At 42.1% G+C, this 26,687-nt stretch overlaps 1 protein-coding gene across 2 annotated transcripts in view; it reads left to right on the top strand.

Annotated features, from left to right (window-relative positions):
• The first annotated feature begins 118 nt into the window (after nucleotides 1–118).
• PCGF5 (polycomb group ring finger 5) overlaps nucleotides 119–26,687 on the top strand; it is a 100,006-nt gene continuing 73,437 nt past the window's right edge. Inside the window, exon 1 of one of the 2 annotated variants that reach the window (XM_064716116.1) lies at nucleotides 119–186. The gene's annotated coding sequence lies outside the window, so the exon portion shown is untranslated. The remainder of the gene's footprint in view (nucleotides 187–26,687) is intronic. The other variant, XM_064716117.1, reaches the window with a different exon arrangement.

The following is a 26,687-nucleotide window of genomic DNA, read 5'->3' as shown; positions in this document are numbered from 1 at the left end:
CCACCCCTGTGCTCTGTTAGCAATCTGTGCTGAACCAGGTGTTTCTGCTAAGGACCAGGGACCAGCTGACCTTCTGGCAGGTAGCTCATAAGAGAGCAGAGGAGAACACAGCATCTCCACTGAGAAGGTAAGCAGGAGAGGAGCAGCTTTAGGTGCCAGCAGGCTCCTTTTCAGCCCTGAACTGAGGTAAGTGCTACCTTTGTTTTGGGCTACTGTTGAGGGAGATGTGCTTGCTTTGTTTACACTGATATGCTGCAGTCTGTTTACTGTGTTTAATTGTCATTTATAATGTGCCCCACAGGAGCTGTGCTCTGAGATTATTGTCTTTGTGCTCTGAGGTGTTTTGTAGAAGTTTAGACTTCTGTTTGGGTGTTTGGAATCTGTGCTTTAACTAGCTGCCCTTCCCCAGGGTGACTGACAAAAAAAAAAAGTGGTGTAAAAACTTCACCAGCTTCTGTGATTCTGTAATTGAAGCTGTTTGCTTGGCTTGTAAGAGTTCCCTAATGTTTAGGATAGAAGATAATTCAGAGGCCAGGTTGGGTATAGCACCTGTTTCCTGTGGAGCAGTGAGAAAGGAGGTAAGATATGAATAGAAACCTGAGGTTTGTGTGATGGACCACTTGTTGCTCTTCTGGAGGATTAATTTTTTCAGGAGGTTGAAAGAAAAAACATCCTAAGTTTGCTTATTTTGATGGCTCTGCCTTTGGCTGCTACAGCCTTTCAGTTCCTCATTTGAAAGAAAAAACCTTGAATATTCATATGGCGAATCGAACATTTGCCAAAGAAATCCCTGCTGTCTTCCCCCTTAAAAACCTGCTGTAAATCTGAGTTCATGACACCCCTTGTTCCCTCTTTGCTCCCAGTTCCTCCCCTCAGGCTGCAGAAGAGATGAACTAAGACACCACTGAGGCATGGGGGCTGCCCTGACACCTCCTGCTTGTTGCAATAGATCTATGGAAATTATTGCCAAGTATTCCAGGGGGAGAGGGGGGGAAAAGGGGTGTGGGATGCTTGTCTTGAAGCGTTCCCAACCTCCCACATGCAGAGGAGAGCTGGTGTTTGGCTGGGGTGGGGCACAGGGGAGCTCTGCAGCTGCCCCCACGTGCCCCCTGCTCTGAGGGCTGTGTCTGCACTCCTGGGGGCAGCAGGTTCCTCTGTTCCTGTTACTCTGGGAGAAGGCCAGCAGTTGTTTCTGTGAAGTGCCTGCTGGCATCAAGCTGTGTTTTGACTGGGAGTACTCCAATATTTGCCTTAATGCCTATTCATAGGTAGTCAGGAGCTCAAAAACCATGTTTATAGTCAAGTTGCCAAACAGCATCTGTGAAAAAATTAGATTTTTGTAAATGGTTTTTCCCTTTTGATCTTACTGCTTCACCAGAGTCAGAGGGATCTCCAGCACTCTTCAGCCTCTGCCTGTCTGTAGCCAGCAGCAGGGCTTTGCCAAAAGCCTGATTTCATCACTGACCTTCCTGAGGGACCGCAGGGGTACCTTGTACCTGTGATGGCACATGCTGACTTACCTTCCTCCTGGTGTGCTTAAAAACATGAGGAATTGTTTTGTACCTCCTGTACCTGTGTTCTGTGGCACCCAGGGCAGCCCAGCTGGGTGACTGAGTGGTGCTGGGCTGCAGGTGACAGCCAGAGCCTTCCTTGGACTATCCAGCTCCTTTCACAAGCACCCTCTGTGCGGGCTCTAATTGTTCCTTTCCTGTGCCTGGCAGCAGCGAGGCTGCAGAGGAATAATGCACAGCAAGTAGTTTGACTCATGCACACCTTTAGCCTCTCTGCTGAGCAGCAATGAGACCTGCGTTGGCACATCAGCTTACGGAGAAATGATTTCCATAGCAACAGCCAGGATATGTGGGATAGGATGAATGCTGCCTTGGAGAGCATGGAAAGCACCTGCTTAAGAAATAACTGACTACATAGGCTCTGAAAAAAAACAAAACCAGTCACAGTTGGCTATGTGAAGGGAGGGTTGTGAAATTTTTTTGTTTTGTTTTTTATTGTAAAAAATTTCTATTAATGAAATTTTTAGATATCACTTTGAAAAAAAATTTATTGGGTAAAGAGAGTGAGGGATTTCTGCTTTATATAAACTGTTAGTGGATGCAGAGAGCATGGAAAAATCTGTGGTGATTCTGCAGCAACTGAGAGAATTTAATACCCTGAGTGAAGACCTGATAGGGATTTACCTGAGGCAAGCACTAAGGGGAAGGGAAGAATGACTGCTCCATGGATTGAGGGGCAGGGAAGCAGGATCAGCTGGTAGTCCCTTTAAGTAACAGGTTTTGTGGTCATTACTGTGGGATGGACTTTCTGCTATCAGAAGACAAGGAGGCAATGCTCCAGTACTTGGACATGCAGAGAGAAACAGGATGGGAAATATGCATGAAGGAATGAAAGCCATTTAGCTCTTGGTTACATGCATGTAATCATGTCTTCCCCTTGCTGCTCTTCTGCTTCTTTTCCTCTTTGGATGTTTTTTGGTTTGTGGGGTTTTTTTTGGGTGGAGGGGTTGTTGCACAGCTCTCTGTACCCTCAAAGCTGCCTAGTACCTGGACACCCCCTCCAGGTTTCTCTGGGCAACGTGGCAGACAAATGTATTGGCTTCTGCAGGGTCAGGTGTGTCGCTGCTTCAGGAGGGTTTGCCCTTCCATGGGGGAGATGAGTCCCTGGGCGCACACCTGCAGCCAGCTCTGTGTGCCAGCACTGGTTACCTGGATACAAACAGCTCTGCCTTTCCAAATGGCCCGGGACTGGAAGGAATTGCTTCAGCCCACCATAGGTGGAATGAATAAAAGCATCAAGGCTGATGTCATCACTTGCTTAGTACGGTGATGTGTAATCAACAGTGTGTGCTGCACTGCAGCACAAGTGTCTTAAAAAGAAACAGTTTTGGAAGGGAAAAACTACTTCATGTTTCAGAAGCTTAACAGATTAAATCAAATGTTGGAAACAGCTAAAACCATTGGAAATCTTGAATCTTGTACTTAAGCTGGATGCTGCAGAAAAGCTCCACATGCTATTGAATTCCTGCCCCTTCCATGCATTAAGAGATCTGGATGAGTTTGCACAGCCTATCTACCTAGATATTTTTAAACTTTTTGCTAAATAATTACTATTCCTAAAAGATTTCCCTGCTGACTTGTACAACCAGCTAATATTTTGTCCACCTGGTACTTTTTCAGTGAGAAGGGCAGTGTGGGGACACTGACAACTGGCTGTGGTTTTGTATGGACCCTGTGTCACTGTAAAACAGCACCCAAAGGATTAGCTGGACCTTAATATTTGCCATTTCCCTTTGGAAATGTGTGCTATAGCTCTGGCACCTGTCCTGAGTAGAGTTCCTAAATCTGTGTTTTCATATGGGAGCAAAGAGCAGGGCTGTGAGATTGCTGCTGGCAGTGGAGCTGGGAACGGCAAGCCCTGGCTGCAGAGGTCGATATTGGTGGGCTATCCCACAGTGTCTGCTGCTGTGGGGCTTAGAGCTCAGGAACAAAGCAAGCTATTCTCTTCTAATGAGTATCGTGTACTTCCAGCTTATGCTTTAATAGGATTAAACAGTCTGGCATGGCCTTGGCAAGGTTGCACATACCCTGGGGCAGGGGAGTCTAGACTCATCCCTTTGATGCTGGCATGTGAGGAGTGTGGCTCTGTGGGCACCCTGGCAGGTGTGGCTGAATACAGCCCTGAAACACCCAGTCTTTGGCCGACAGCAGCTTAATGCCCTGTGTGCACAGATTTAGCTGCTAACATGGATTCTAAAGAGGCAAAAGATGAGCTGGGATACTGCATGTACTGATGTAAACATGGTAGTGAGAGATGCACTTCTCTCAAAGGAGAATTGGGCTGGAGCCTTTAGTAGCCATCTACTTGTGCAGGAATCTTTCCCTCCTCCTCTTTTTCTGTCTTTTGTTCTCTCTTCTGTTGATGACTTAGACATATAGAGACATGTAATGTCTAACCCAGTGTGACCATCTGAGAGTGTCCTTGTTTATAGGGATGCTTATTCCAGGCTGATGTGTTGCAAGGGAGGTTCAGAGACTGAAGCAGAGTGGGATGGCAGCCACAGGTTGTTGACATTTGGTGTAAGAGCAAGTTTCCCTCTGGGAGCAGGGGGTCTCATGAAGCAAGACCTGGGTGCCTTCTCCTCACTTCTCCTTCTCAGCAAATGAAATACAGCCTCTTTTCATATACTTTCTTCTCCACCAGCTACATCTCCTCTGCCCACGTGCCAGCCCTCCTGGCAAGTCTCAGACATGGGAGTTGTGGACCTGCATTTCAGTGCCTGGCCAGTCAGTGTTGTGGGGCAAGAGCATGTGCACTTCCAGGGTGGAGATCTCCTCTTGCTGCTGTCTCTGAAGGCAGCTCTGTGGGAGTGAGCTCCAACTAAAATCAATGACTGTAGGAGACAAGTGCTGCAAACTGGCTTTGTTTTATCCCATGCATCTGTTTTCTTCATGCCAATGCAATGTGTCTGTGTCAAGGCTGTAAATAAGATACCTCTTTTCCAGAAATTAATTGTGAATGCATAAGGTGACATTGCCATTTATGCTGAATGGAGAACAAAAAGGAAAGAGCAGCTTGTAATAAAATTCCATTTATTGAAGCAGTAAATATCCCTGTGATCTTCCACCTACCCTTTGAGAAAATGCCTCAGCTTACCAGCACTGGTAACAAGGAATAGATGGTTTTAGAGTTGTTTTCTTAGAGGAAATATATATTAAACATATCCTTGGATTTATCAGGATTTATATTAGCTCCTGAAGTAAGTTTGAGGGTCTCCCTTTAATGCTCTAGGGCTCTTGCTAAGCCATTGCCTTCAAAAGATATCATTCTCTGCTGTGAAGTCTGCCCTTCTGCCATCTTTCTGGGGGGGGAACATTTAGGGTGGAGCTGAATAAGCAACAAGGAAATTCAGTCTCTTGCCAGAGGCTGGAGGGTGAGGCTGTGGCAAAAATGGGAAGATGGGCTACACACAAACTTGCATCCTGCATGGCATTTTTGGTAGCTCCCTTGGCAAGAGCTCAGCTGCAGACCTCAGATCCTCATAAGACTGCATTGAAGCAGGACCCACATTCTGGACTTGTAGGTGAACACCCTTTGGACTCCATGTGAAATGTTATAGCCCGGAGCAGAGGAAGAGATGAAGGGGATATGTTTTGGATTTATTTCTTAAGTAAATTTGCCCAGAGGCTCTAGGGAAGGGAGCATCTATTGGTGCAACTGTTTTTACCCCTTGGAGGCTTGTAGGATATTGGTGATTCCCTCCTGAAAAGAGTTTAGTTGAGCTGTTTTGGGACTGGGTGTTACTGGGCTGTGTCTCATGAAAGTACTCACATACTGATTGTACCTATGGGATGTTCTCATTTCATGGCAACAGACTGGTGGCATTCCTCCTCTTATTTCCCTACTAGAAACTGATTTTTTAAACAGTCTCTGAATCAATCCTCACCTTTGACCACTGAGGACATAAAACTCTGCTTTCATCCTTGACAGGACCTACTGAGCTCTGGCTATGAGCCAGGAGAATTCTGCATGTCCACATTCAAACTCATCAGTTTTGCTTGTACTTTAATTATCTGCTGCTGCAGGTTGTGCCTGCAGACATCTGGAGTTCAGATTCAATCATCTCTGGGAAGATGCCTTAAAGGGATCTTAGAAGAGCAGAGTTGGTGCCTGGTGGGACTTCTGTGTAAAGCAAGAAAACGTCATGGATGGCTTTGGGAGGAGGAGCTAGATTGGTTTAACTTGGAAACACTTTACAAGTGAAAACTTCACTGCTCAATGCAAGAAAAAATATGCTGAAAGTAGGCTGTTGAAGAGCAAAATAGATTTTAGCTATTGTGCTGAAAGTCCTTCTGTCTCAACATGGAAGTGGAGAGAAGTATGCTGGTGTTATTTTCCCAAGGCAGAAAAACTGAGGCCCTACCCCTGCTAGGCTCTGCAGAACTTCTTGGTAGAGAAAAGCCATGAGCAGGTTCTACATCCCAGCCAGCAGCAAAATGGAGAGAAACTGCTGTTTAATAGTGTGCTAGAGAAAATGCCTCAGGTTTTCCCAGAGCAGCACTAAACTGTAACAGAGTTTGGCTAGCAGCCTCTGGGGGTGAGGAGTTATTCAACCTTGTCATCTGGTACAGCAATGGGTGTTCTGTTGTGAACAAAATGCCTCAATGCACTGCAGAGAAAAGAGCTCTCCAACACCAGCTCTTGGGGGTAGGAGTGGTCCTTGTGCCACACCCACCCTTTACAGGCTGGTGCTTCTATAGGGTTCTGCAGACCCTCATTTTTAACATGCAAAATCCTAGTAACTCCTCCTCTGAGTGTTTGGGAAATTTATTGGGGGTCATGTCTTGTGTTGGAAACAGATGCAGACACCCTTCTTTTGCTCTCAAAGGGTATATTTGTTTCATGCAACAGCACACAGCAAACCCCTCCACACACCCTTGGCAGCTGCTGACATTGCCTGTGCTCAGTGTGGAGCATCTGGAGCAGCAGGACCATTGCCCTGGGCTCCAGAGCAGTGGAGCTGTGAGCAGGGCTGCAAGCAGCACTCTGCCTGCCCTGACCATTGCTCTGAGCACTGCCCCATGTGGGAGCTGCTTTGTGGTGAAGCTCCCCTGACTGTGCTGCTGCACTGTCTCACAGCACTGAGGCACCAGCAGAGCACAGAGGAACCTCTGAGAGTGCCAAGAGCAGCTGCACCTGTAGCACCTTTAACAAAAGTAGCACTGGACAGGGATTTACACTGTCTAACAAGTCCTTTACTCTCAATTAACCTATTTCCCACTGCTCTTCCAACAGTAATTGGTGATTTTGTACTGAAACTCTATTAGGTACTATTGTGTGAATAAACAGTGGTATTAAAATTGTGGCACTCGTCAGAGTGATCATAAAAAACTTTAATATTGTTGTCCCCTGGGTAAGATGGAATAAAATTTCTCCCTGTCGAAGTCTGAATCACTGCAAGACCAACCTCAGTATTTCCTCATGCAGTAAAAGCCAGTCTTGTTTGTTTTCAGGTCAAGTTGAAGGTAATTTTTATGGTAATGACATGAAGTGATCAAAACCCAATTCAATGCAGTCAGCAGCTCAGGGACAACCTTTAGTCTAAAGCTGAGTGAGATGTCATGTAAGGCTTTAGGAAATTCACAGAATATTATATGCAGGGTACTCCTATCAGGTTTTGATTATCTTTTTTCTTTAAGATAACTTTATCATGAATGTAAACATGTGTTACTAATTTTCTTTTCCTTCTCCATGTTTTTCTTGTTTATTTCTTAAATAAAGCAGATATGGAGCTGCAATTTCTCTCCTATTTCAAATAATTTCTCATTTTGTTTCACTCTCATTTTAAAATCCTGAGGATAAGATTCTATTTTTCCAACTCTCCATAATTTCAAGTTCTCCCAACTTAAGCTCATTTTCCCCTTGTACTTCTATTGCTCATATTTTAGGTTCTGCTGCTGCACACGTGGCAGTTTCAATTTGATTGCTTTTCATTTTCTCATCTGCCTAGAGCAAATTTCATATAGCAGCCAGCCAGCTATTCACCACTTTTTGATCCTTTCTCTGCTGCAATAGTCCTAACATTAACATCTCTCCACCCTGCTTCTCAAACCTGAATTCAAGTCGCACAATATCAATAATGTGAGTCTGTAAAGAAAGAATGATGTGTTCTTTTTCTTCTTCCAGCCCTCAGATCTTAAATATCCACTAAGATGGATTCTTATTAGTTGTCTTGATTTCATGTTGTTTTGTTGTTGAGATCTCCCTAAGAAGTTTCCCTTTGCTTGCTCCTGCCATCATTTCTAAGCTGGAGCCCAGAAGCTCCTTGGCCAACCTCAGGATGTCCCCCTGCAGGGAGGTGCAGGGTCCCTTGGGAAGTAGAGCTGCACACTCTGGCTCCAAAGTCCTTTAGTGTCTCTGGAAGCAGAACTGATAAAGGGTTTGGGGTTTTTTTGGCATACCATATTTCCAAACAATTTTTTTAGTGATTCACTAAAACAGACTTATCTCATCTTTTAATGGAGACTTGTTCTTCCTTAAGTTCTTGTCACTATAAAAATGCAAAAGCAGAGCAGCAAATAGATGATTAGGAGGTTTCCCCTGGACAAAAGTAAAACAGGTGCAAAACTCTTGTCAGAACAGGACATGGTAAGGTTGTGAACTCAGCTAAATAGTGTCTCAGATAAGTTCTTGAGTCACTGAATTATTCCAGGACAGAATTTTTATGCCTGTTCACCAAGCAGTTTCCTCTGTTTCTTCACTCTTCAGGGATTTATGTAATAAAACAGTGGAATAATGTTTCTATAAAATTCTAACCTTATGCCGAGTTTCTGTTTTTGAATTGTATATTTGATTTGTCATGTGTGGAGCTTTGCTTAGGGAGCTCTTGGTTGGCACTTGTTAAATCTGTTTGCAGATTACTAAATCCTATTGCATAAGAGCACATTCATATAGCCAGGGGCCACACAAATACCTAGATAAGTGCTCATGGGGCTAAATTGCTTCTAACAGCTTTTTTTATGTGCACATAACAGTTGTTTTCCTGCCAAGGAAAAGTATTACGATAAACATAAAGTACAAAACATGAATAATTGGAAGAACATCTATCAATTGAAAATATTTCTAAAGAGATAAGAAATGTAGAGCATTTAATAATATTTACATGTGCTGTTTGGCACTCATTCTTCAACTGTTGATACAAGATCCCAACTAGAACAGATAACTGTGAGGAAGGCAGTTTATTCTACTGATGCATGCTTGGCTGTCTGCTGAGGTAGCGTGCTCCAAAGTGGTCCATTCTTAGCAAAGTAAGATGTTCCCAGCTGAGTATATTCTTTCCATAAACTAAAACTAAATCTATTTTTCTGTTGGTTTTACCCCATCCATCACACTGAATGAACCCTGCATAAATGAGCAGAAAAATAATGAGTGTTAAGCAGATGTTCCACTTAGCATATTGTAAAAACTTGTGGAGATGGGCAAGCACAAATGAAAATTATCACAGTGGAAGTGAAAATAAAACCGACAACTAAAAATTAGGCTTGACATAGTCCTGAAAATGAAATATTTTTCTATATTTTCTCCTGCTGTGACTGCACCATACAACTACCTCATTCTGTTTTATGGAGAAGAGTGTAAACTATAGCAATCTAAAATGCAAGGTTTTCTAAAGTAATGAAACCTCTTTTCAGTGCTGTGATGGCTCCCTGGCCTCTGTCTTTTGCTCCCTGTAAACACCTTTTTCCTGGGTGCTCTGGCAATCACCTGCTGTAGCAGTTCATCAGTGCATCTGCACCCACAGTCCAGGCTGCTGAATTCTCTCACTGAGCCTGCTGCACACAGCAGCCTGCTCTGAGGACAAGCACTCAGCTGGCACTGGCTGAGTCCCTCACATACGGCCTTGGCCACTGCAACATGAATTCTTGGCTGAAGCTCTCAGCTACAAAAGTAATGTGAATAAGTAACTGCACATTATCATAGTGATCTGTGCATTGTTTTAGAAGTCAGCCTTTACAGTTAGCCAAAAGTGAATAATAATAAATTCTAGATTTAAGCTTGTTCTAATATATTGGTGCTGATGATCTCTGCTTACTGTTCTTATGTAGTTGTTTGGCCTTTGCAAAAGGATGAAAGGAAAGGGCTTGTCCTTCAGTAAGGGGAGTGATTGACTTGCAGTGCACAAAGAGCAGTCATTGCAACAGTCTCGAAATAATGATCATGCAGCTACCCATAGGCAACACAGCCCTTCAATCAGGAAACAGGATTGTGTTATCATTACACACCCTGAATTCTAGTTAACCAGAGTTTGCTCTGTCTTCTCCCTGTGATGGCTGAATTGTAAAGGATGCCAGAAGCAAGCTGCAGATTGGTGGCATGATGAAGAGCAGCAGTGCTGGTGTGTCACGGAGGGTCAGTGCCTTTGCCTGGCTCCATCTGCACTGGCTGCTCTGGCAGTGGGAGTATGCCTGTGTTTGCAGGGCCATGGCCCATGCTGTGACAGTACAGATTCAGAGTTTCCATTCCCGTTCCATGTGAGATAAAACTTCACACATGGCCTCTGTAGCTATGTGAAGGAAAACAGTGCTAGAAAAAACACAGTTGCTGCTTCTCCAGTGATGTCTTCACAAAAAAAAAAAAAAAAAGTTAGTGTCGTCCAATGGCACTTTCATGCTGCATTGTGCTTTTTCATTCCAAAACTTTTCTGACTGCATCTGTTGTGACAGGTATGCAAAGTTCTTATTGAATACTTCAGAATAATTAGGTAGACCTCCAATTCATAAACAAGTTACAGGGTATAAAACAGAGAATAGGAGATGGGGGTGCAAGTGGGACAGCAAGGCAGAGAATTGGACCTGGAGCTCATAGCAGCTTCTTCCCTTAAATAAAGCAACCAGGACTGGCTGGAGTGGAGAATTCATTTAATAGCCAACTGTAATTCCCTAAAAATATCATGGCTGTAAAATCATTCTCAAGTTCATCACAGCATTGCAGGCTTTTGCTGACACCCTGTGAAAATGAAGCAAGAGGGAAGACGCATTACAGACTTTTAAAACTTCCTGTTGCAAAAACTCAGGTCTATGTTCTACATTGTTGCTGTTTTTATGTGGCTATCCTTGCATCTAAGCTTTATGCCAGGAATGGTCACCAACAGAGTGACTATTAAATAAGTGTTTCAGAATCTGGTTAGAAAACAAATATTAAAGCTGAAATAATGAGGTCTTTGGAAAAGATGATGCCAAGTGTTATTTGTTTGTGATAGCTGATAGTTCATCTGTTGGTAGCATCTAGTACAGAGTATAGCTTGTGTTGTTATATCTTCTACTTTTCAACATCATGTTTGAACCTGAGGCAAAAATACTGAAAGGGGGTGAGAGGAGGCAATACTTCAGGCAACTTCTTAGGTCAATTTATAGCAGCCCAGATGATGTCCACTTCCTCCTCTTTATCCCCCAGAGACAAAGGCTGCAGAGGGAAGGGCAGTGTGTTCAAGTCCTGCTAATTTCAGAAGCTATCAGGAATGCTGCCACCTCAAAATAACAGGTTTGCTCTCCCAAGCACCAGCTGATACAGCCAGGAGTAGAAGAGCTACAGGGCATAAGTCTGTGTGCAATGACTTTCTCTGTTGGGGGGGGGAAGGTTTAAACAGGAAATTTCAGTCATGGTCACTCGAGTTTTCTTTTAGATCTGAGCTTTGCCAGCATTTTTTTTTCCAAACCCAAATTTTTTTCACTCTTCCACACACAAGATGCACAAGTAAAAGTATTTTGTAAGAAGTAGAAATAGAAGCATTGGTTTATCCATTTCAAGTGTTGGTTTTCATTTGTTTAAGAATTATCATATAGTTACTGCATTTAGTTACTATTGAACCATCTACAAATATCATTGTCAGGCGAGGAATATCCAGTCTTCTGAAGACCCATGGGGCTGAAATAGGTTCTACATCTGGAATCACAAGTTATTTCAAACTTACATCTGTAAATGGTGCATGGATGTATGGTTTTCCTCTAATTGATGCAGTTTCTCCTGTGATTGAGTCTATGAAGCATTTGCACTGAGCATCAGCACAAACCTCCTCAAAGCTGTGCTTCTGGAAACAAGCTGAGGAGGGGCTTGCAGTCAGAGCTGCCTGAATTAGGAGGGGTTTTTTATCAGAGGTTAAGCTGGAATGTTCAAGAACAACATTGGGTTGACACTAAATGAAATTGGCTTGGATTTGTCTTCTCAGGAAAATAAAAGCTCTCCTTACCTGCCACTGTTCCACTTGACCCCAGAGCAGTGTTTGTGCTGTGGCACAGCAGTGTTTGGTGTTTTGTGGAAGGGCACAGCCTTGGTCCCAGCTTGCACATCTGTGCAACCCTTAAAGCAGGGCCAGCTCACTTGCTTTGTGCTTCCTTCTTGCTCTGCTTTAGGACAACAGAGATGTGTGTGTAAGCCTTCAAGCATATGTAGTTCTTTGTGATGAGAGGGTGGTTTGCTTTAATTGGTGCTAGCTTTTATTTAACAATAAGGCTTTACAGATTTACTGGTGGCTGCCAAATTTGTAAACTGAGTGATTCAATAATATTGCTTGTATTCTGATGATTACTGTAAGACAAGATGATATGAAAAAAACTGCAGACTTCTTTCAATGTTGGATTGTAGATGTGGAATATTTGATTTAATTAAAATACTCAAATTTTTAGCCTTGCCCATACACGAGGAAGGTTAAAATCACAACTTGGGCTGGCACAGAATTTTAATCAAGAATAATACAAATTATATCATCACATCAGAATATTTCAGCACTTATTTTAAAAAATTGCTGAAGCAGAAAAAGGTTTTGAATAGATTTTCTGTTCTACAAAGCCCAAAAGGAAGAGCTTTGCATGCAGGTGTCCTGTTTGTTTAAATTTATCCTTTAAAGTTCTAAATGCACTCAATATTATATGAAAGGCTGCTCAGCAGTGTCTTACCATTGATGCTAAAGGGAGGGTGAATGTTAAGCTGCCATATGGGGCTGTTGCAAAGCAGCATGGATAGAATCAAAGGAAATAACTTCTGTGCCTTGGGTAACTTAAACTGACTGCATCATCAGCTGTGTCCTGAGGTCAGCTGCTGCCTGCTCCCAGCCCTCCCAGGTGCAGGCTGAGCTGTGATCTGGAGTGTCTGGCAGTCTCCCACAGTCTTCCTGATGCACCAAACCCAAACACAGCTTCTTCCTTCAGTTTTGACTCCCCCTCTCCTTGGCTTATTTAGGTGGAAAGCAACCAAAATGCAAGTTTGGCTAAGCACTTTGGACCCTGCTAAACTTCATCAGGTCTTTAAAAATTGGGTACTCTGAGCAAGAAGCTTTAAAGCACATGGCGCATGGCTTGGATTTCTAAACCCCTAGTAAAAATATTTACCCTTTGCTAGACCAGCCCTTAGATTCACCACTCCCTAAATCTATGAAATAATAGTCCCTGGGCTGCCCTTATTCACCAGTTATGATGTAAATGATTGCCAACCAATCTATTTTCCTTTCTAATTAGCAATAGGAAAGAGCCTTGAAGTTGCTTTTCCCCTTGAGTGACACAAGGGAGTTCCAAGCCTGAGGATGACACAGGATGCATTCTCTGCTGTAGGCAACAGGAAAAAAAAAATGTCTTTTTAGATTATTGAGAAGTTTTATGACCTCAAAGCAAAATAGTAGGTGCCCTGAACAAGGACAAGGTGAGGGTGGGTTTTTTTCAGCTGTGTATTTAAGAGAAGAAAACCTGGCCATCCATTACTATCATGAACTACTTACTTCAGCAAAAGCTGTAAGAACTGTAGTCCAAGTTGAGCGAGATGTTATCTGCTTCTCTTTGTGACCACAGGGCTCTCTGGTGGTATAAATTTCTTCCCAGGCAGGAAAAATAGATGATTAGTATCATAGATTATTAGTATCATAAAGATCAGCCTGATAACGTCACCTCAGTTTCCCCCTAGGGAGCTAAGAAGAAAGATATGTTGGATACAAGTTTGTAACCACATCCCATAAGAACCTCTCCTGGACACTTGCTGCCCTGCTCAGTAGACACTTTATTTCATTGCTCTGTGAAAAAGGAGGTAGAAATTGTAAAGAAACATGCAAAATATGTTCCCCAAACTTAACCATTAACATGCTTATGTTAAATGGAAACACCATGTTATGATTGCCAGCTGACTGCATCAGATTTTACTTAATTTGTGGCCTAACCTGGTAACACAACAATATTTAATGTGTTAATATGTGTTAATATTTAAGACATATTATCCTCGTTAGAAGAAAGGAAAGGTTTTTTTGCACAAAAGACTAATTAGATACCTTACACTCTCAATTTTAAGAGCTTTTGAAATCAAACCAATAGCCATGTGTAATTCCTGAGATGAGTTTGTCTTTCATGTAACACAGGAAACCACCTCTAAATGAATTGTGATTTACCTTTGAGGAGCCTACAGCTTGTCTGCTATGGACTAAAGGAATGTGTTAGACCTCAAGAGTTAAAAAAAAAAACAAAACAAAAAAAAACAAACAAAAAAAACCAACAAAACCAAAAAATCAGTGAGATGGAAAAGATCACAGGGAATTTAGGCTATTTGTCCTCCACAAAGTGGAGGACATATATATTTAAGCCCTACTGATGGTATGTTTTCAACTGCTCACACACTCCTGCTGTCTTCCTTTCCTCTTGGAAACCCTTGGTGATGGATGTCCTGTGTGGTGTCTACAAAACCCTCTGCAGAGATTAACTAAAAGGATGATTTCTGCCCCCTTGGGCTGTAGGCTGCCTGTTACTCTGGAATGTTTTGACACTCATAAATCCTTTTCCATCTAGCATGCTCCTGGCACAGGGATCAGACATAACCTTGGTGATGTTACCAGCACTCTGCAAACAGCCCACACAGTATGGGTCTACTTAGCTGGAAACCCAAACAGCAGAACCATGTAGTCAAGTTATATATTAAGAAAGCACCCAAACTGTTACCTTAGACTGTTTTCTGTTGAGACTGCAGAAGGTTTTCCTCAGGATTTTAATTGTGTGATTATAAAATTTGACTCAGCTTTTGAATTGTACAGCAGCTCAATCTGGCAAAGATAACAGAAGTACAGAGCTCATACCTTGAGTTTTCAGTGATCACAAAGAAGTTAACCTCTTGGAGGATATTTTCAGTCATGTAACTCTATCAGGTTTTGCCTCCTGGGAGTGAAATGAAGGAGTCCTAGTGATGCTGGAAGTACCTAAGAACATTTTCTGATGACTTGAAGAAGCTCTAGGCTAGATCTAATGCAGCTACAGTACTTAAAGGCAATTGATTTCTGTCAGTAGAGGACTTAAGCCTCTGTGTTCAGATGACACCACAATGGAAAAGCACTTCTAAGAAAGTGCTTCTTTGCTGTCTCTCCTCCCCACCCACTGTAAATAGCCACAAGAATGAAATGGCAGTGTTAGCTGGCTTACCCCACAGCACAGCCCTGCCTCAGAATTCAAGGTGCATAATGCTGCCTCCAAACAAATCCTGTGAGGCACAGCTCTTGTACTTGCCCACTCCTTAGCCTGGCTAGAGAATGTATTCCTGTTGAAGTGCTCCTGCCCTTCTGGACAGTGTTGTAACAAATGGCACTGGGGATAGGGCTGCAGCAGGGAGCTGAGAGTTTGGGAACTCTTTAACATTTCACAGCCTTGTTTTTGTCTACAAGGTAATCTCTGCAGATAGGTGCAATATGTTGTACAGCTTCCCAACTCTTTCTGAACACCCAGGCAGAGCCAGGCAGGCACTGGGTCTGTTGTGCAAGGAGACCAAGACTATTCAGCCTGGAGGGAACTGCTAGAGTGTCGCCAGGGCCAGAGAAAGAACACTCTAGGGCACTGAGATACATCAGTATGTTTGCCATTGCAATGGAGAAAATATGTGTCTGGGAGCTGTTAAAGATAGAATTGGCTTCATTGTTGCCTCAGACTCTTAAGGAGGAAAAAAGTCTCCCTCTTGATGTCCTCAGTGCATGCATGTCCTGGTTATGTAGGCTGTGTGCTAGGGGGTCAGGATTTGAGCCAGTGTTTGGTGACTCCAGAAATCAAGGACTTAGCACTTCAACTCATTTGCAAGTACCGTATAATGAGCTTTGAGAATTCTTCTTTAGTCTGAGTTTGCTCTCAGAAGAAGTTCTGCAGCCTATGTATATTAGGGCAGCATAAATGACAGAGGAGTCAAAGCCTTTTTCAGTCTCTTCTCTTTTGAACCTGCAGAAGAATTATCAGACTTGACTGTCTGTGCTCTCCTGAAATTAATTAGAGCTTTACTACTTTTAGTCTCAGTGAAAGTTTTGTTTCCAACATATCATGATGCCAGTGAAGAGCTTCTTAATATTTATCAGCAAGTTCAGCACTTTCAAATTCCCCAAAAAGTTAAAAGGGGAAAGCTTAGATTTTTTTCCCCGTTTTCAGATTCTAAGAAGGTAACTAAAATCTTGATGCTAGGAGAAAGTTCTGTACAGAACTTGGACTCAGCCTCATTGCATGAAAAGCAGACATATTCTTTAAGCTAAAAACCCCATACCAAGCCAGATTATAACTCAAGTATGCTTCAAGGCTCCCTGTGAGCCTTTCAGTTTCATGGTATAGAGACATTCCTATGGTTTTTTCTTCATTTGCCTTAGTTTGAAAACTTTATTTTTAACTTTGAGGTGCATTTCAGACATTAGTTTGAAAAACATCTGTATTGGCCCAACTCCTGCTGAAGTCAGCAGAAGCTTCCACTCATGAAGTCACCATAAACCAAGCTCACCAGTGACCAATTATGAGGAAAAAGGAGAATGGTCCTACCAGGGAATAAGGTGACTCCCTGGGACTTAGAAAGAAGCTTTGGTAGCAGACCATTAGTGTGATCCCAACCTGTCACTTTTTTAGGGCTACTCTTGCTCCATAGAGAGGAGAGTTCCTTACCCAGCAGGAAATTATCTGAGATACCTGGCACATAAGTGATTTATGAATAGCAATTCTTTCAGCTGACGAGATTCTCTCTAGTGCAACTGTGACTGCAGGTCTCTGGGGTGGTAACAATTTCTGTCCTTACCTTGAAATCAGGGCCACAAGCGCCACCCTTCAAATTTTAGTAAGAAGCAACAAAGTGGCTGAGAGGTTCTGGCTCTGTAGCTGAGTCATGTTTTGATATTCCTGCAGAGGGCAGTGGAACATATTCTGGATATGGGACGTGTCCAAAAGTTGTGCTGTTCTCTTTCTGGAAAATGATGTAGTTACAGGTCTTGCTGGTGGTAAGAAATATTTTCTTGCATTTTTGCTCTAGAACTTGCATGGATCAGATCCCTGCCTGCCCAACATCAGCCAAATGAGTCCCTTCCTTATGTCTCCTTCAAAAGGAAAAGCAGGAGCTCTGATATGGGTGAGGCTGTCTGAAAGGGGAGGAGGAGTGAGAACCAAACCTGAGCAAGATGGCTGGGCCAATAAAATCCATTCTGTTTCTTCCTCTGTTATTATTCAGGGTTATCTAGCCCTGGGTAGTGAGGGAAGTCAGGCAAGTAAGAGCCTCTTTATGTCCAATTTCTTAAACAATTGACAAAGTAAAGACAAATGCAGGCTGCCCAAAGTTGTGGTGTTCATAATGCTAAATGCCAGCTGCTGTCTTGTAGTATTTTTGGTCAGGACAGCTAAACAAAAGCAGAGGGAAGTGCAAGGCTGTTTTAACTATCTTTTTACATGTATGTGTTTGTATATATCTCTATTTTAATTCTGATGTATGTAATTGTGTATGTGCTACTTTTGGGGCTACGTTTGGACTTTAAATTGGACATGCCTTTTTTAGACTTGAGTTTATTCCCTGGGTGGATCTTTCCAAAGTTACAGCCAAAGAGCACATCAGTCCTGCCTGACAATCTCAGCTTTTGGCAAAAGCAGCCAGAAGTGCTATTGACATCTTACCTGCTCTGTCTCTGGTTTAAAATACAATAGATAACTGACTGAAACATTGATTCATTACAACTATAAGTTAGGCTCTGGTGTCTAAAATACAGTTGCATACTGCACCACTTGTGGTGATGTAGCCCTGGTAGTAATCACACTAGAATGAAATAGACAATCCAAAGCTAAAATGCTTATAATAAAAGATCTATTCATGCAGAAATCTTCCTTGATTTCTTCCATGCAGAAATCCTCTACAGGAAGGTCCACTACAGGAAGCAGTATAAAGTCTGCCTTCCTCCGTGTTTCTTAAAATGTTTCTTGTTGAAGGCAGAATCAAGAAAAGCACTTGATACAGATTATATTGTAAACCCTGGTGCTGTACAGAAGTGAAAAAGACATAGATAAAGGAATGATTTGAATCCTGCTTTCTTATGGCTGAATGGAAACAGAAAACTAGGAGGAAACTTTCAAGAGTGGGATCTTGAGCTAGAAATAAGTTCTCAGTACAGGAAGTATTCAAATGATAAATTATAATGGAAGAAGCCCTTTTTTTTATTACTTTTGGAAGGTGTGTGGATTTGCATCCTGCCATCTTGAAGGAGACCCAAGTGCCAAATCTGAATGTTTTATTATAGGAAAATGGTAGACAATTATTGGTATGTGTGATAGAGCCACAAGGGAGGAGGTAGGGAGGTAGGAAATGCAGCATGTCTTTCTGAACTGTGTTGTCCTCTAGCAAGAAAACAAGATTAATTCTGAGCAGTTATATTTAATATCTCCAGGAAAAGAGAAGGGGGTGATCTCCAATTAGTGCATATCGGATTCTGCAAAGCTACACATGATGAAGTTTGATTCATTGAGATGTCAACAAAATCTCTCTAGCAAAAATGTGATTCTGATCATAAGCCTCTATTAAATTGAGTTTATGATACCATATTTGTAATTTTACAAACTGATACTTGGTGCAAAAATAGAAATATTAATGTGTACTGATTCTTGCACTGAATCTAGCACACACCAAGGAGAAGTTCAGGAGGTAGAGGCCATTGGCAAACTGCCATTTAGAGATGAGAAAACAATTCAAAAGTGATAAGAAATTTACAAATGCTATGTGATGAGAGCATTAAAGTTCCCGCCTGCATTAATTCCTTGTTGGTTCTGGGTTACTCCAAGTCTAGAGTGTGTGTATTTTGAAAAACATACATGTTCAGTTGAATGAAAAAGCTTCACTTTTAAGCCATAGTGTAATTGCCAGAAGTAGATTAAGCTCCTTGGTGGTGGGGAGGGACTGAAACAATTTCAGCTGCTCGGGTTTCAGAATTGTTTAGATACTTCTGGGGTGCTGTGTAACTGATGCGAAACTCAGATGATGGGCTGGGGCAAGGAAAGTAAAGGCTCTTAGTGGATCAGTCCTGAATGTGCATTTATTTCTGCTCTCAGAAATTGTAGCAGTCACTGCTTCTTGCTGGGGATTTTGTTGCCCTGGGAGAGGAGGCTATCAGAAAAACAACCACGTGGCAACTGGTACAGCTTGTCTGCTAAAAAGACAAAGCATGATTGTCATGAGAAAGGCTACCTCCATAACGAGCACTTAGGCTACTCTTGGAACTTGGCACTTTGCTAACTTGTCTTTGTACACAAACTACCCAACCAGCTATTTCTGTGTACCTGAATAATTAGTAAGAAAAATTCTGCTGTTACCCCACACCAGGAGAAAACAAGACTCTGAGTATGTTTGTTAGATGATGTCTGTATTTCTTGTGCAAGAGTGCTCCATTAAACACAAAAAACACTAAATCTTGAATTTTACCAGCATATATTGCTAGGAGCGAACTTGAGAATTAAAAATTAGTACAGAGACTGCAGCTAATTCAGAAGTTAGGAAACAATGTAATTTGCTCCTTTGTGTGCGTTTGATCCATTTATGATAGGTTTCATAAATGGTATCAAATGTAATCTGCCTACCAATCTAAGCATTTACAAAGACATCCTCTTTGTTAAGTACTGTAGATTAGCATTGTCTTGCTGAACCGAGCCCCTGGAGCAGTGCTGCACCCATGAGTGATGCTCCTGCACTGATGTCAGCAGCTGCAGTGAAAACTGGTAGAAGTTGTCATGGCTGTGTTCCCCAGGTGAAGGTTTGTTCAGACTGGCAGCAGGGGCTGTGTCCCCCTGTGTGCAGGCGCACACACAGAGGCCATGCCCCAGTCTGTCCCCCTGTGTGCAGGCGCACACACAGGCCATGCCCCAGTCTGTCCCCTGTGTGCAGGCGCACACACAGGCTGTGTCCCAGTCTGTCCCCCTGTGTGCAGGCACACACACAGGCCATGCCCCAGTCTGTCCCCTGTGTGCAGGCGCACACACAGGCCGTGTCCCAGTCTGTCCCCCTGTGTGCAGGCACACACACAGGCCATGCCCCAGTCTGTCCCCCTGTGTGCAGGCACACAGGCCATGTCCCAGGCTGTCCCCCTGTGTGCAGGCGCACACACAGGCCATGTCCCAGTCTGTCCCCCTGCGTGCAGGCACACACGGTGTGCTACCCCTGGCACGGCCAATGCTGCTCCTGCAGCCTCTGCTGAGGGAGAGGAGGAGGAGGAAGAGGAGAAAAGCAGCGAGAGGGAACTGAGCAAAGGTTACAACTGGGAGGACAGGCAAAACAGAGGGTGGGAGGTGTGTGTAAAGCTGGGAGAAGGCTACATGTGCTGCTGTCATTCCATCAATTATGCATCCATTAATAATACAGCTCTCAATTTAGGGCAGAGGTGACTTCCTTGTGCCATGCGGCCCTGTCCCCTGTCACCTGTGCATGTGTTTCTAGGACAACATATATTTGTCTTCTCTTGTGGGAGGCCCATTTTGACTATTTGTCAGAAATAATTTCTTCTAAAATATGATCAAATTGTGGATTCAAAGTAAGTTGCGTCAGTATGCCCAGGGTGCTACAATTTTTGTGTCATTCATATGATAAAGCTATTAGGAGAGAACCTCATCCATGACTTGTTTCTGCTTCATTGCAAAGCTAACACCCTCCAGGTCTGTTAACTTGTTATGACTAACTGCTTGGTGGAAACACTGAAAATAGCTCATGGGGAGGGAAAAGGAAACAAAGGAGAAAATTTTCCAGAGCAAACACCAAGGAGGTGTTTTCTGAAAGTTTGCTTTGATCCTGTTTATAGTGGAAAGTACTGTGTAAAACAAAAACTGTATGGCTTACAGGGTAAAAAAAACCCCAAACCTTTAAAGGGATCAAATCATCATTCACCTACTTATCTGAACAGAGACTTGTACCTGACTTCTTGTCTATGAAAAAAACCAAAGAAATTAATTATATTGATGGTTTTTTGCTTCTACAGTAAGAAATGTCACTCACCAGGTAACATTTCTTTGATGTACTATATTGCTTTATTGATATTAGGTTGATGAAGCATGCATTCTCTGGTAGTTAGCTCAGTGAGGTTCAGTTGTGTTTATAGTAAGGAAAAGTAAAACTAATGTGGTAAATGAGTAAAACTAATGTGCCATTAAGATGTTTTTAATCTGTGAACAATATTTGCCTCAATAACTTTCTTTTATGTGTGTAGATCTACTGTGGAGAGGAATAGGGAGTGCTTTTTAGGTGTTGTTGATATATTGCTTAAATTGCTCTTTTCCTTCTTTGAGATTTCCTTTCTGTGGATCTCAGAATTCCTCTTCTGGTTTTCTAAGGAAATGGGCTCATGCAATCATGTGATTTCATGTGGTTTGCATCCATCTGTCCTGCTGTGGCAGCTTTTTAACCCACTAGTAAATTAACCAAATTGGAGAGCAGCAGCAGTCTCCAAACAATTTACATTCTTATATATTTAAAATCAGGACCCCGTTACCAAGAGGAGAGAGAGGTTTTAAGAGTGTCGCTAACTAGGGAGAGTGCCTCTACCAAGGATTCAGCCCCTACAAGACACAAAAGATTCCACATGAAGAACTATGTCACGAGTATCCTAAATCCAGATAAAACTTCACTTAAAATGCACACACAGTTTGCTCCTAGTGAGCTGAGCTCCCAGACAAAATCTGTGGCAAATCAGGCTCCATGAGCTCTCTTCACAGAGCCCTTCATTTTGTGTATGTGACCTTGGCCGGGGGTAAGCTAGATACACATTCTGCCTGTACATTACTATCCTTGTTTATTTGGACAGATCTGGATTAGGCATGAAGAAATAATCATAAAAATGCTGCATTTTATGATGAATTAAGCTTTTAGTTTGCACTTCATGACATAATAAATAGAAGTGCATGAAAAGCATTTCTAAGGCACTTTATTAATTGCTCTGTTTCTGGGAAATCTGCTTGGAAAGTGGCCTGTTAGTGCTGCCTCCTTCCCTCTCCTGCAACAGCACGCAGTTCTTTCACCTCTAATGAAGTTTAATCAACACAGAAAAAGTGGTAGGCGTTCCAGGTCACAGGCATTGTGGTGACTCAAACACTGAGTGCTTTTGACAGACCAGAAAGTACTTTGCAAACCTTCCATTGTTCTTCTTGTAAGAACAAAGGTAAAAATACAGACTCCTTGCTGCATTCTCTTTTGTCTTGATGGAGGTGATTTGTCGCTCCATTTTTGCATATATGAAATAGTGAATGAAATCATCCTTTTGGCACATTACTGCTGTTCGAATTCTTATTCTGTTGTTCAGTACTTCAATAGTTCTCAGGAAAATCAACCCCAGTCATCCACCAGTTTTGTGTAGAGCTAAGGAGTTTTATTATTCTGAGATGTTAAATGTATTTCCATTACATAAATAATATTTTCTTACAAAAAATAGTATTTCTTCTTAAACATTTTTAGTGTCATAGGGTATTACAGAGCTGATAATTGTGAAGTTTTCCTATTATTTTCTATACTCAGAAGTTAGTGTTTCTACTATTATTTTCTTGTTGAGGAAAAAAGGGAAAACAGAACAGGCTCAGTTTTAGTTTTAATATTTATACCTGAAACAGAAGTGCTGGTTTCACCTACTGCTGTAAGAAAGCTCACACACAGAAAATGTTTCCCTTTCATGTTGTTCACCTCCCAGTTCCAGTACTGATGGGAAGGTAAGAACATTCAGCTAGGAGTCACTTGGATTTTTCTGGTTTTCTTTAGCAGGTGGTAACTCTTTTAAGATCTGTCACCTTTTTCTTTCCTCACTAAAATCCAGGCAGGAATGACAGGTGAGCTGAGACTGCTTTTTGTTCTGTGTAGTTACTTCATTGTTCACAAAGGCCTGGTGGTGGTGCAGCTTGCATCCCTCTAACGATACTGCTGCTGTGCCAGGGGTGAATGGAGGCAAGCCAGTGAAGTGGCATGCTTTTCTGAGGTGCACTGTTAGATTTGTTACCAGCTGCAAACAATCAGGATTTGTGGCAAGTGACAATCTGGAAGCTCCTTGACTATGTTGCAATAGAATTATTTCATCAGTGTTGTACTATTTCCAACCCCTCCATGAGGACAGCTTTCTATTTTTTGCTGTTAGGGAAACCATACTGCATGGAAAGATATCTATATTAAGATGACATATTATATGGTGTTGGGAAATAGATTTGCATTTGATTGGCTTATTCTTAGAAGATTAGTCTTAGATACTAACCACACACAAAAGTATTTCTTCAAATGTCATTTCTTACGTTCAATGTACAGCTTGAAAAGGAAGGCTCTGCTAAGAGCAAAGATGCTTAAAAACATTCACAGGGATTGAATGCAGGCAGGGAATAATGTTTGACCACCAAATGCTTTTATAAAACTTAGTATTATGTGTAAAAGGATGCTCTTGGCTTCAGCAGCTACTTCCCTTCTGTTCTTTTGCAATAATATCTCCTGGCTTGGCTCAGAAGAGCTGGCTGGCAATGGGAAGCCTGTGCAACAGGAAGGAGAACAACTGGCAAGATCTAGTAAATTCTCCTGCAACCCCAGAGGTGCTCTTTAAGCAGTGAAAGGAGCCTCCATTGTTTTGCCTTCAGCAGAGTTTGCTGGGAAAGCAGTTATCCTGTGATAGACAAAAAAAGTACAGCCTTCTAAGAGGAGAGGATACGAACAGGTTTGCACTGCCATCTTCAGCCCTTGGAAAAAATGGAGTCTTTTATGCAGTAGGCAGAACACATGGCTAAAGAGGGATTACAGCAGCCAGGGCAGGCACCCAGGCACAAGGATGCCAGGGATCCTCACAGGAAAGGTGCTTCTGCTCCTCTTCATCCCTCACTGAGGCTTGCCAGTCACACAGGAAGAGATGGAGAGGTTTCCTCCATGCAGCCACAGGTAGCAGGTGCTGCAAAGGGAAGGTGTGTAACCCCTCCAAGGTATGGCAAAGGGATAGAGAAGTGAGGAGAAAGGAATTGACAGTGAGGCATGACCTGTGTTGGGGAGAGAGAATTCTGAAAAAAATGGAGCTGCTTAGAGTTCTAAAGGGGAAAATTAATCAAGAGCAGAGGGAGAGGCTAGGAAGAAAAAAGGAAATTTGGAACAAGGTATCTTCAAGTCTGTATTTCAAGTTTGAAAAATTGGTTGCTCTTTTCCTCTCTTATACGAACTCCTCTCCCCTTAAGCAAAACAGCTTCACTAGTGGTCAGAAGATGTATGGTCTGGTAAGGAAGTGCTTAAACAGCAATTAAGACTTTTCCATTAGGTAGAAACACATATTCAACAGAGAAATATATCATTATTGATTGAATTTGCTGTGATATTTTTGGTATCTTCAAAAATTTCTTACTGATTTCTTGGAGAACATGGAACATGAAGTGCTCTGCTGAGGTTTGTGGGATATTTGCATTATTGACCCCTCCTCTCAAAATATCTGGAACATATGTTCATAGTAGTTTACAAAGGACTCAAAATCCAAAAGTGTCTTAAAAATACATCAGTACTACTTTACATAAAGCCACACATCTCTGGAAATCTAGCTGCAGAGTGAACCATCACATTAGTACAAAGCCAAATAGCTTTAAATACAAAATGCTGAATTTCCAAAAGCTGCTCGCGGTAGCCTCTCTGTTTTATGCACTATTAAACTGGTGTGCAACAGGCTGTCACTGAACATTTGTTCCACATTCTGCTGAATGAAGAATGAATGCAAGGCAGCTGAGGTACCTTCCCTGCAGAGAGCAAAGATGAACAAATCGGAAGCTGCTGCAGGGGTGGAAAAGGAGAGGTGTGGGCTACCAGCAGTGATTCCTATTCGGGGATTGTGAGAGAAGGAAGATGCTGCAGCTTACTGAAATTGCTGGAGCTATTATATAAGCCATTAAAACAAAAAAGGAAAAAAAGAAAAACCACAGCCGAAAAAAAGCCCAGAAAAACACAACGCAAAAAAAATCCCAAACCACCAACCCCTGAAAAACAACTCTAAGCTGTTTGCTATATGGCATTTTACAGCTAAATGAAAAAAAATGCCCTTATTTGGTGCCTCACAACTGGAAAATATTTGGCAGTGGATAAATGTTCTCAGAAGACAAATAATCTGTAACAACTACTAGGAGTTGCTACTGGCCTCAAGTCTGGCTAAGCATTAGGAACACGTGAACTGCATTACCTAATCCTGAAGCTGAGTAATTTAACTTTAATAATTTAACCTTTAATCTAGGGCTTGCACAAAATCTATTGGGTAAAGGAATGTGACCTCTTGCTAACAATTCCTCACCCTTCACACCCTTAGGAACCCTGTGGTAAAAGCTGTTGGGAAAAGATGGGTGAAATTTTCTGAAAAGAAAGATGCATTAAAGTAGGCATGCTGTCAGCAGGATTAAACTTGGGCTGATGAAATGTGCCTAGAATCTGTTCTGAAGACAGAAGTTTTCTATCAGGCAGGTTTAGCACAGCTAATGCCAGTGTAAGTGGCTCCTGTCCCACCAGCATGCTTCTTCCTCCAGCTCAGTGAGTGAGGCACATCTGATAATGCACAGGGACACCCCAGCTCCACTTGGCCCTCTTCAGTGGCTTTGCTGTCCAGCCAACCTCCTGAGTCCAAGTGATGATAAACAGAAGTCAGCACTTGTTTTTATAAAGGAGAAGGTGTATTTTGCATTCAAAGCCTCCCAGGTTCTCCCAGCCCCTCTTGTGGCAGGGCTGGGGCCACACTGGAGGTGTCTGTGCATCACTGAGGGGCTCGTCCATGCAGAGAGAAGAGAGACTCCATCTGATGGTTTAGGAACTCTTGTTCCAAATGAAATAAGTAACAGGGGTCTTGGGCTAGCCTTACTCAGGTTTCTGAGGCTTAAGGGACATTGAAACACTGAAGATTATCACTGCCAGGGTGTGCTGTCATTTAGACAGATGACCTTTCATTATTTGTTTCACAAATACTGTGACTCATTTTTGAGCCTGGTACTTGACAAGTGAAAGACTTAATCTCCAACAGAAACTAAAATTTACCTGCATCACACAGGATTTTCATTTAGAATGCCCAGCTAGTTATATCTGGTCTTTTAAGACCCAACATTCAAAGTCCTGCGGTCACAGCAAAATTAAATATAATCAGCTCTATCTGTCAAAGCATGTCTTAAAATGTTTGTAAAACTGTGAAAGTGAAAATAATTCACTATTTAATAGAAACACTCAAATATCCATGTTTTGACATTTATTTTTAAAAAGATGGGGGGTTTTATTGTTTTTTATTTTTGCATTTGCATAGATGGAGTTGATAAAGCTTTTCTTGTGTGTCAGTTATTAAACTAGGTCTGACCAGTTTATTTTGTGTGGTGGAACAGGATTATTAAAATTATTTCATTCCAAGTAGGAAATAAATTCAGTCAGGAACCAGACATTTCCTATCTTAGACCTAATGTGTGAGGAGTTTTTAAATAAGTTTCAAGGGTATTTACTAACTACTCTTTGATTTTAGGGAAATACCTAGATGTAACATAGTGTTTTAAAGGAGTGCCTTTTGTGAATTATGATTTATACTTGACTGGTGCCACTGGTGCCCTTCCTTCTTGCCTTTCCTAAATGCATCCTTGAATCACAGCATCACAATAGACATATGAGATTGTGAATGAGGAAATCATCTCAGGTAGACAAAATCTATCCATATCTGTGATCCACCAGCTGTTTGTGCATCCATGTTTTTATTTGCTCTTCCACTATAATATCTATATCTAATGCATTTACTTAGTATATTTAAAATTAGTGACTTCTATCAGTAATTAAAGATATGTGGGGCTGAGCAGGTTGAAGCTGAGAAAATATAAGCTGAACACTGAGGGAGGAGGAACAAAATTGCAGTGGTTACAGTCATCCAGCCTGGTAAGCCATTGGCATATTTCATTCATATG

Source organism: Zonotrichia leucophrys, chromosome 6 (assembly GCF_028769735.1).
Source record: "Zonotrichia leucophrys gambelii isolate GWCS_2022_RI chromosome 6, RI_Zleu_2.0, whole genome shotgun sequence".
Lineage (NCBI taxonomy): Eukaryota > Metazoa > Chordata > Aves > Passeriformes > Passerellidae > Zonotrichia > Zonotrichia leucophrys.
Note: the sequence above shows the minus strand (reverse complement) of the source record. Positions and strands in the feature narration are given on the sequence as shown.